Source organism: Camelina sativa, chromosome 15 (genome assembly GCF_000633955.1).
Source record: "Camelina sativa cultivar DH55 chromosome 15, Cs, whole genome shotgun sequence".
In the NCBI taxonomy this organism is placed as follows: Eukaryota; Viridiplantae; Streptophyta; class Magnoliopsida; order Brassicales; family Brassicaceae; genus Camelina; species Camelina sativa.
In genome coordinates, this window is record NC_025699.1 from 7,661,762 (window position 1) to 7,673,817 (window position 12,056).

The window sequence follows — 12,056 nt, forward strand, 5'->3', positions numbered from 1 at the left end:
AAAAAAAAAAAAAAAAAAAAAACAAGAGAACATTATAGAACATTTTCTTCACTTAAATTATGAATTTATGATGGATCTCAAAGGAAAACAAATTATGATCTGTTGAATTTTATAAATAAATTTATTAGCCGACAAAACAAATACAGTATATACTTATATTCATGTGTGTCAAAAAAAAAAAAAAATACTTATATCCAAGTGGTTACGACGTCCTTTTATGAGTTATCAGGAAAATGGTGGTAGGAGTAGGACTAACTAATCTCTATTTAATGTGATTTGTTTACTAACAAATTGCAATTACAAGAAATCAAGTCTCTCTATTTCTGATTTTAGCCCTTCTAAGTATTACTAACTCGTAAACAAATGTTAATACGTAATAGTACCTAGGACGAAATATATGCCTCTTAAAATCTTGAAGCCTCTTAAATCGTCATTATGAGTCGATCATTACGCTATTAAGCTATATGAATGTGAAGAATAAAAAGAATCATGATATCCTTTATTAGTATTTTAATTACTAGGATGCAGTCCGCACGGGAAAATGAAAACTTGAAATGACTATATTGAGATTATTATAATTATTATTATATTTCAAATTAAGATTTTATTAAAACAATAATTATATTATTATATTATAAATTTTAAAAAATGTTAATTCGTGCTTTAAACACGGGATATCTCATAATTAGTATTTTAGTTACTAGGATGCAGTCCGTACGGGAAAATGAAAACTTAAAATGACTAACATTGCTAATTTCACATTTCGATTGAAAACTTTACGGTAATTCTTACGCACGAGAAAGTGAAAATTTGAAATGACTAATATTGCTAATTTCATATTTCGAGTGAAACTTTACGGTAATTCTTACGCACGGGAAAGTGAAAATTTGAAATGACTAACATTGCTAATTTCATATTTCGAGTGAAACTTTACGGTAATTCTTTAAGTGTATAGTATCAAAGTCATAAATAATTATTAAGATTAATCAACCAAATTAGTTAAATAAAATTTGTGTTGTATATATAAAAATGAAAAATTGAGTCAGTGACAAGAAGATAATAATGTTAAAAGATATATAAATCTAGGTTTAAATCATACTCAAATAATCAATTTTGAAAGATATTCACATAAAACAAAATTTAAATCATTATTCTATCAAAATTTATAAAAAAAAATAATGAGAGAATCAGGGAGAAAGAGTTCATAGCTGCAACCAACCAAATTGACTAAAATGATAAATCTATAAAAAATTAGTAAACACAATTAATTACCTAGATTAATACTTGGAAGAGATGATCAATACATATTAGATGGAAAACGACACCAAACAAAAGTTAGGTGAAGGAATCGATATATAAAACAATCCAAATTTTAACGAAGATGAGTCAATCATGTTGATTAATAAATTAAAAGAAAATAATACTCTTAATTTTTAAATTTTGGAAGAGTGAAACAATACTCAAAGACAAAAAAAAAAAAAAACTCTTTTCAAAATCCATAAAAATATGTATATATATATATATATATATATAAACAGAAAAGTGTGAAAACAAAGAGGTGTGAAACAAATGTGAGAAAACTAACAAGTGCAAACATTGAAAGCTAGGAGTATGAAGAAGAAACACAATTGTTGGATCAAAACATTGCAACTTTATATAAACAAAGAGGTGTAAAACAAAAAATGTGTAAGCTAACGGGTGCTAACATGGAAAACTGGGGGTGCAACGAATAAACACAATTGTTGGATCGAAACTTTGCAAATTTTGAGATCAATAACAAAGGGTAAGATCATTAATAATACTCAAATATCAAAAACTCTTTTCAAAGTCCATAAAAATATGTATACATATAAAAACAAAGAGGTGTGAAAACAAAGAGGTATGAAACTAAAAGGTGCAAAAACTAACAATTGCAACCATTGAAAGCTAAGGGTATGACGAAGAAACACAATTTTTGGATCAAAACATTGCAACTTTATATCAACAAAGAGGTGTAAAACAAAAGGGTGTGAAAACTAACGGGTGCCAACATAGAAAGCTGCACGTGCAACGAAGAAACACAATTGTTGGACCAAAACTTTGCAACTTTTGAGATCATTAACAAAGGGTGAGATCATTAATCATAGTCAAAGAACAAAAACTCTTTTCAAAGTCCATAAAAATATGTATATATATATTAAAAAAAAAAGAGTGTGAAAACAAAGAGGTATGAAACAAAAAGGTGTGAAACAAAAAGGTGCGAAAACTAACAAGTGCAACCAATGAAAGCTAGGAGTACGACGAAGAACCACAATTGTTGGATCAAAATATTGTAACTTTATATAAACAAAGAGGTGTAAAACAAAAGGGTGTGAAAACTAAGGGGTGCCAACATGGAAAACTGGGGGTGCAACGAAGAAACACAATTGTTGGATCGAAACTTTGCAACTTTTAAGATCATTAACAAAGGGTAAGATCATTATTAATACTCAAAGAACAAAAAAAAATTTCAAACTCCATAAAAATCTGTATATATATAAAAACAAAGAGGTGTAAAACAAAAGGGTGTGAAAACTAATGGGTGCCAACATGGAAAACTAGGGGTGCAACGAAGAAACACAATTGTTGTATCGAAACTTTGCAACTTTTGAAATCATTAACAAAAGGTAAGATCATTAATAATACTCAAAGAACAAAAACTTTTTTAAAAGTCCATAACAATCTATATATATATATATAGGGGCGGATCTAGAGTGTTGGGAGGTGGGGCACGTGCCCCATGCTCTTTGCTAATTATTGGTTCATTTGTTCAGATTTGTATAACGATTACTTAGCACAGTTGGTGTAACGTGCCCCATGCAAACCTTTGTGACCAGGCTCCGATGCCCCTATTCTGTAGTTTTTGTATTCATTTCATTATTTTCTTTTTAATATTTTAAATAGTGCCCCATATCATTTTTTCTTCTAGATCCGCCACTATATATATATATATATATATATATATAAACAAAGAGGTGTGAAAACAAAGAGGTGTAAAACAAAAGGGTGTCAAAACTAACGGGTGCCAACATAGAAAGCTGGACGTGCAACGAAGAAACATAATTGTTGGACCAAAACTTTGCAACTTTTGAAATCATTAACAAAGGGTGAGATCATTAATCATACTCAAAGAACAAAAACTCTTTTCAAATTCCATAAAAATTTGTATATATATTATAAAAAAACAAAGAGTGTGATAACAAAGAGGTGTGAAACAAAAAGGTGCGAAAACTAACAAGTGCAACCATTGAAAGCTAGGGGTACGACGAAGAACCACGATTTTAGGATCAAAACATTGCAACTTTATATAAACAAAGAGGTGTTAAACAAAAAGGGGTGAAAACTATAGGGTGCCAACATGGAAAATTGGGGGTGCAACGAAGAAACACAATTGTTTGATCTAAACTTTGCAACTTTTGAGATCATTAACAAAGGGTAAGATCATTAACAATACTCAAAGAACAAAAACTCTTTTCAAAGTCCATAAAAATCTGTATATATATAAAAACGAAGAGGTGTGAAAACAAAGAGGTGTAAAACTAAAGGGTGTGAAAACTAACGGGTGCCAACATGGAAAACTAGGGTGGCAACGAATAAACGTAATTGTTGGATCGAAACTTTGCAACTTTTGAGATCATTAACATATAAACAAAGAGGTGTAAAACAAAAGGTGTGAAAACTAACGGGTGCCAACATGGAAAACTAGGGTGGCAACGAATAAACGTAATTGTTGGATCGAAACTTTGCAACTTTTGAGATCATTAACATATAAACAAAGAGGTGTAAAACAAAAGGTGTGAAAACTAACGGGTGCCAACATGGAAAACTAGGGTGGCAACGAATAAACGTAATTGTTGGATCGAAACTTTGCAACTTTTGAGATCATTAACATATAAACAAAGAGGTGTAAAACAAAAGGTGTGAAAACTAACGGGTGCCAACATGGAAAACTAGGGTGGCAACGAATAAACGTAATTGTTGGATCGAAACTTTGCAACTTTTGAGATCATTAACATATAAACAAAGAGGTGTAAAACAAAAGGTGTGAAAACTAACGGGTGCCAACATGGAAAACTAGGGTGGCAACGAATAAACGTAATTGTTGGATCGAAACTTTGCAACTTTTGAGATCATTAACATATAAACAAAGAGGTGTAAAACAAAAGGTGTGAAAACTAACGGGTGCCAACATGGAAAACTAGGGTGGCAACGAATAAACGTAATTGTTGGATCGAAACTTTGCAACTTTTGAGATCATTAACATATAAACAAAGAGGTGTAAAACAAAAGGTGTGAAAACTAACGGGTGCCAACATGGAAAACTAGGGTGGCAACGAATAAACGTAATTGTTGGATCGAAACTTTGCAACTTTTGAGATCATTAACATATAAACAAAGAGGTGTAAAACAAAAGGTGTGAAAACTAACGGGTGCCAACATGGAAAACTAGGGTGGCAACGAATAAACGTAATTGTTGGATCGAAACTTTGCAACTTTTGAGATCATTAACATATAAACAAAGAGGTGTAAAACAAAAGGTGTGAAAACTAACGGGTGCCAACATGGAAAACTAGGGTGGCAACGAATAAACGTAATTGTTGGATCGAAACTTTGCAACTTTTGAGATCATTAACATATAAACAAAGAGGTGTAAAACAAAAGGTGTGAAAACTAACGGGTGCCAACATGGAAAACTAGGGTGGCAACGAATAAACGTAATTGTTGGATCGAAACTTTGCAACTTTTGAGATCATTAACAAAGGGTAAGATCATTAATAATACTCAAAGAACAAAAACTCTTTTCAAAGTCCATAACAATCTGTATATATATATATATACATATATATATATATATATACAACAAAGAGGTGTTAAAACAAAGAGGTGTAAAACAAAAGGGTGTGAAAACTAATGGGTGCCAACATAGAAAGATGGACGTGCAACTAAGAAACACAATTGTTGGACCAAAACTTTGCAACTTTTGATATCATTAACAAAGGGTGAGATCATTAATCATACTCAAAGAACAAAAACTCTTTTCAAATTCCATAAAAATTTGTATATATATTATAAAAAAAACAAAGAGTGTGATAACAAAGAGGTGTGAAACAAAAAGGTAAGAAACAAAAAGGTGCGAAAACTAACAAGTGCAACCATTGAAAGCTAGGGGTACGACGAAGAACCACAATTTTTGGATCAAAACATTGCAACTTTATATAAACAAAGAGGTGTTAAACAAAAGGGTGTGAAAACTAACAGGTGCCAACATAGAAAACTGGGGGTGCAACGAAGAAACACAATTGTTGGATCGAAACTTTGCAACTTTTGAGATCATTAACAAAGGGTAAGATCATTAATAATACTCAAAGAACAAAAACTATTTTCAAAGTCCATAAAAATCTGTATATATATAAAAACGAAGAGGTGTGAAAACAAAGAGGTGTAAAACAAAAGGTGTGAAAACTAACGGGTGCCAACATGGAAAACTGGGGATGCAACGAAGAAACGCAATTGTTGGATCGAAACTTTGCAACTTTTGAGATCATTAACAAAGGGTAAGATCATTAATAATACTCAAAGAACAAAAACTATTTTCAAAGTCCATAAAAATCTGTATATATATAAAAACGAAGAGGTGTGAAAACAAAGAGGTGTAAAACAAAAGGTGTGAAAACTAACGGGTGCCAACATGGAAAACTGGGGATGCAACTAAGAAACGCAATTGTTGGATCGAAACTTTGCAACTTTTGAGATCATTAACAAAGGGTAAGATCATTAATAATACTCAAAGAACAAAAACTCTTTTCAAAGTCCATAACAATCTGTATATATATATATAAAACAAAGAGGTGTTAAAACAAAGAGGTGTAAAACAAAAGGGTGTGAAAACTAATGGGTGCCAACATAGAAAGCTGGACGTGCAACTAAGAAACACAATTGTTGGACCAAAACTTTACAACTTTTGATATCATTAACAAAGGGTGAGATCATTAATCATACTCAAAGAACAAAAACTCTTTTCAAATTCCATAAAAATTTGTATATATATTATAAAAAAAACAAAGAGTGTGATAACAAAGAGGTGTGAAACAAAAAGGTAAGAAACAAAAAGGTGCGAAAACTAACAAGTGCAACCATTGAAAGCTAGGGGTACGACGAAGAACCACAATTTTTGGATCAAAACATTGCAACTTTATATAAACAAAGAGGTGTTAAACAAAAGGGTGTGAAAACTAACAGGTGCCAACATAGAAAACTGGGAGTGCAACGATGAAACACAATTGTTGGATCGAAACTTTGCAACTTTTGAGATCATTAACAAAGGGTCAGATCATTAATAATACTCAAAGAACAAAAACTATTTTCAAAGTCCATAAAAATCTGTATATATATAAAAACGAAGAGGTGTGAAAACAAAGAGGTGTAAAACAAAAGGTGTGAAAACTAACGGGTGCCAACATGGAAAACTGGGGATGCAACGAAGAAACGCAATTGTTGGATCGAAACTTTGCAACTTTTGAGATCATTAACAAAGGGTAAGATCATTAATAATACTCAAAGAACAAAAACTCTTTTCAAAGTCCATAACAATCTGTATATATATATATATACATATATATATATATATATACAACAAAGAGGTGTTAAAACAAAGAGGTGTAAAACAAAAGGGTGTGAAAACTAATGGGTGCCAACATAGAAAGATGGACGTGCAACTAAGAAACACAATTGTTGGACCAAAACTTTACAACTTTTGATATCATTAACAAAGGGTGAGATCATTAATCATACTCAAAGAACAAAAACTCTTTTCAAATTCCATAAAAATTTGTATATATATTATAAAAAAACAAAGAGTGTGATAACAAAGAGGTGTGAAACAAAAAGGTAAGAAACAAAAAGGTGTGAAAACTAACAAGTGCAACCATTGAAAGCTAGGGGTACGATGAAGAACCACAATTGTTGGATCAAAACATTGCAACTTAATATAAACAAAGAGGTGTTAAACAAAAGGGTGTGAAAACTAATAGGTGCCAACATAGAAAACTGGGGGGGTGCAACGAAGAAACACAATTGTTGGACCGAAACTTTGCAACTTTTGAGATAATTAACAAAAGGTAAGATCATTAATAATACTCGATCAAAACATTGCAACTTAATATAAACAAAGAGGTGTTAAACAAAAGGGGGTGAAAACTAACGGGTGCCAACATGGAAAACTGGGGGTGCAACGAAGTAACACAATTGTTGGATCGAAACTTTGCACCTTTTGAGATCATTAACAAAGAAACAAAAAGGTGCGAAAACTACCAAGTGCAACCATTGAAAGCTAGGGGTACGACGAAGAACCACAATTGTTGGATCAGTGCCAACATGGAAAACTAGGGGCGCAACGAAGAAACACAATTGTTGGACCGAAACTTTGCAACTTTTGAGATAATTAACAAAAGGTAAGATCATTAATAATACTCGATCAAAACATTGCAACTTAATATAAACAAAGAGGTGTTAAACAAAAGGGGGTGAAAACTAACGGGTGCCAACATGGAAAACTGGGGGTGCAACGAAGTAACACAATTGTTGGATCGAAACTTTGCACCTTTTGAGATCATTAACAAAGAAACAAAAAGGTGCGAAAACTACCAAGTGCAACCATTGAAAGCTAGGGGTACGACGAAGAACCACAATTGTTGGATCAGTGCCAACATGGAAAACTAGGGGCGCAACGAAGAAACACAATTGTTGGACCGAAACTTTGCAACTTTTGAGATAATTAACAAAAGGTAAGATCATTAATAATACTCGATCAAAACATTGCAACTTAATATAAACAAAGAGGTGTTAAACAAAAGGGGGTGAAAACTAACGGGTGCCAACATGGAAAACTGGGGGTGCAACGAAGTAACACAATTGTTGGATCGAAACTTTGCACCTTTTGAGATCATTAACAAAGAAACAAAAAGGTGCGAAAACTACCAAGTGCAACCATTGAAAGCTAGGGGTACGACGAAGAACCACAATTGTTGGATCAGTGCCAACATGGAAAACTAGGGGCGCAACGAAGAAACACAATTGTTGGACCGAAACTTTGCAACTTTTGAGATAATTAACAAAAGGTAAGATCATTAATAATACTCGATCAAAACATTGCAACTTAATATAAACAAAGAGGTGTTAAACAAAAGGGGGTGAAAACTAACGGGTGCCAACATGGAAAACTGGGGGTGCAACGAAGTAACACAATTGTTGGATCGAAACTTTGCACCTTTTGAGATCATTAACAAAGAAACAAAAAGGTGCGAAAACTACCAAGTGCAACCATTGAAAGCTAGGGGTACGACGAAGAACCACAATTGTTGGATCAGTGCCAACATGGAAAACTAGGGGCGCAACGAAGAAACACAATTGTTGGACCGAAACTTTGCAACTTTTGAGATAATTAACAAAAGGTAAGATCATTAATAATACTCGATCAAAACATTGCAACTTAATATAAACAAAGAGGTGTTAAACAAAAGGGGGTGAAAACTAACGGGTGCCAACATGGAAAACTGGGGGTGCAACGAAGTAACACAATTGTTGGATCGAAACTTTGCACCTTTTGAGATCATTAACAAAGAAACAAAAAGGTGCGAAAACTACCAAGTGCAACCATTGAAAGCTAGGGGTACGACGAAGAACCACAATTGTTGGATCAGTGCCAACATGGAAAACTAGGGGCGCAACGAAGAAACACAATTGTTGGACCGAAACTTTGCAACTTTTGAGATAATTAACAAAAGGTAAGATCATTAATAATACTCGATCAAAACATTGCAACTTAATATAAACAAAGAGGTGTTAAACAAAAGGGGGTGAAAACTAACGGGTGCCAACATGGAAAACTGGGGGTGCAACGAAGTAACACAATTGTTGGATCGAAACTTTGCACCTTTTGAGATCATTAACAAAGAAACAAAAAGGTGCGAAAACTACCAAGTGCAACCATTGAAAGCTAGGGGTACGACGAAGAACCACAATTGTTGGATCAGTGCCAACATGGAAAACTAGGGGCGCAACGAAGAAACACAATTGTTGGACCGAAACTTTGCAACTTTTGAGATAATTAACAAAAGGTAAGATCATTAATAATACTCGATCAAAACATTGCAACTTAATATAAACAAAGAGGTGTTAAACAAAAGGGGGTGAAAACTAACGGGTGCCAACATGGAAAACTGGGGGTGCAACGAAGTAACACAATTGTTGGATCGAAACTTTGCACCTTTTGAGATCATTAACAAAGAAACAAAAAGGTGCGAAAACTACCAAGTGCAACCATTGAAAGCTAGGGGTACGACGAAGAACCACAATTGTTGGATCAGTGCCAACATGGAAAACTAGGGGCGCAACGAAGAAACACAATTGTTGGACCGAAACTTTGCAACTTTTGAGATAATTAACAAAAGGTAAGATCATTAATAATACTCGATCAAAACATTGCAACTTAATATAAACAAAGAGGTGTTAAACAAAAGGGGGTGAAAACTAACGGGTGCCAACATGGAAAACTGGGGGTGCAACGAAGTAACACAATTGTTGGATCGAAACTTTGCACCTTTTGAGATCATTAACAAAGAAACAAAAAGGTGCGAAAACTACCAAGTGCAACCATTGAAAGCTAGGGGTACGACGAAGAACCACAATTGTTGGATCAGTGCCAACATGGAAAACTAGGGGCGCAACGAAGAAACACAATTGTTGGACCGAAACTTTGCAACTTTTGAGATAATTAACAAAAGGTAAGATCATTAATAATACTCGATCAAAACATTGCAACTTAATATAAACAAAGAGGTGTTAAACAAAAGGGGGTGAAAACTAACGGGTGCCAACATGGAAAACTGGGGGTGCAACGAAGTAACACAATTGTTGGATCGAAACTTTGCACCTTTTGAGATCATTAACAAAGAAACAAAAAGGTGCGAAAACTACCAAGTGCAACCATTGAAAGCTAGGGGTACGACGAAGAACCACAATTGTTGGATCAGTGCCAACATGGAAAACTAGGGGCGCAACGAAGAAACACAATTGTTGGACCGAAACTTTGCAACTTTTGAGATAATTAACAAAAGGTAAGATCATTAATAATACTCGATCAAAACATTGCAACTTAATATAAACAAAGAGGTGTTAAACAAAAGGGGGTGAAAACTAACGGGTGCCAACATGGAAAACTGGGGGTGCAACGAAGTAACACAATTGTTGGATCGAAACTTTGCACCTTTTGAGATCATTAACAAAGAAACAAAAAGGTGCGAAAACTACCAAGTGCAACCATTGAAAGCTAGGGGTACGACGAAGAACCACAATTGTTGGATCAGTGCCAACATGGAAAACTAGGGGCGCAACGAAGAAACACAATTGTTGGACCGAAACTTTGCAACTTTTGAGATAATTAACAAAAGGTAAGATCATTAATAATACTCAAAGAATAAAAACTCTTTTCAAAATCCCTAAAAATCTGTATATATATAAAAACAAAGAGGTGTGAAAACAAATAGGCGTAAAACAAAAGGGTGTGAAAAATAACGTTGCCAACATGGAAAACTGGGGGTGCAATGAAGAAACACAATTGTTAGATCGAAACTTTGCAACTTTTGAGATCATTAACAAAGGGTAAGATCATTAATAATACTCAAAGAACAAAAACTTTTTTTAAAGTCCACAATAATCTGTATATATATAAAAACAAAGAAGTGTGAAAACAAAGAGGTGTAAAACAAAAGGGTGTGAAAACTAGCGGGTGCCAACATAGAAAGCTGGACATGAAACGAAAAAACACAATTGATTGACCAAAACTTTGCAACTTTTGAGATCATTAACAAAGGGTGAGATCATTATTCATACTCAAAGAACAAAAACTCTTTTCAAAGTCCATAAAAATCCGTATATATATTATAAAAAAAAACAAAGAATGTGAAAACAAAGAGGTGTGAAACAAAAAGGTGTGAAACAAAAAGGGACAAAAACTAACAAGTGCAACCATTGAAAGCTAGGGGTACGACGAAGAACCACAATTGTTGGATCAAAACATTGCAATTTTATATAAACAAAGAGGTGTTAAACAAAAAGGTGTGAAAACTAACGGGTGCCAACATGGAAAACTGGGGGTGCAACGAAGAAACACAATTGTTGGATCGAAACTTTGCAACTTTTGAGATCATTAACAAAGGGTAAGATCATTAATAATACTCAAAGAACAAAAACTCTTTTCAAAGTCCATAAAAATCTGTATATATATAAAACAAAGAAGTGTGAGAACAAAGAGGTGTAAAATAAAAGGGTGTGAAAACTAACGGGTGACAATATGGAAAATTGGGGGTGCAACGAAGAAACACATTTGTTGGATCGAAACTTTGCAACTTTTGAGATCATTAACAAAGGGTAAGATCATTAATAATACTCAAAGAACAAAAACTCTTTTCAAAGTCCATAAAAATCTGTATATATATATATATATATATATATATATATATATAAACAAAGAGTGTGAAAAAAAGAGGTGTGAAACAAAAATGTGCAAAAACTAACTAGTGCAACCATTAAAAGTTAGGGGTACGACAAATAAACACAATTGTTGGATCAAGACATTGCAACTTTTTATAAACAAAGAGGTGTAAAACAAAAGGGTGTGAAAACTAACGGGTGCCAACATGGAAAGCTGGGGGTGCAACGAAGAAACACAATTGTTGGACCGAAACATTGCAACTTGTGAGATCATTAACAAATAGTTTAATAGGTGCGATTTTTAAAAGATGGGGGTACGACGTAGAAACACGATTATTGGAAAAAAAAACTTGCAACTGTTGAAATCATTAATAATTTAAAACCGTTAGATAAGTTAATAGAAACAATCTCATCCGTTCGATTAAAGTGGACACAAAAAATGGGTTTCTTATTTATAGATCAGTATGATTTTGTTGATTTCATCATTCTATTTCACACTTATTTAAAACTTTTCAAGATTTTATATTTTGCATTAGCTTAGAAAGAAA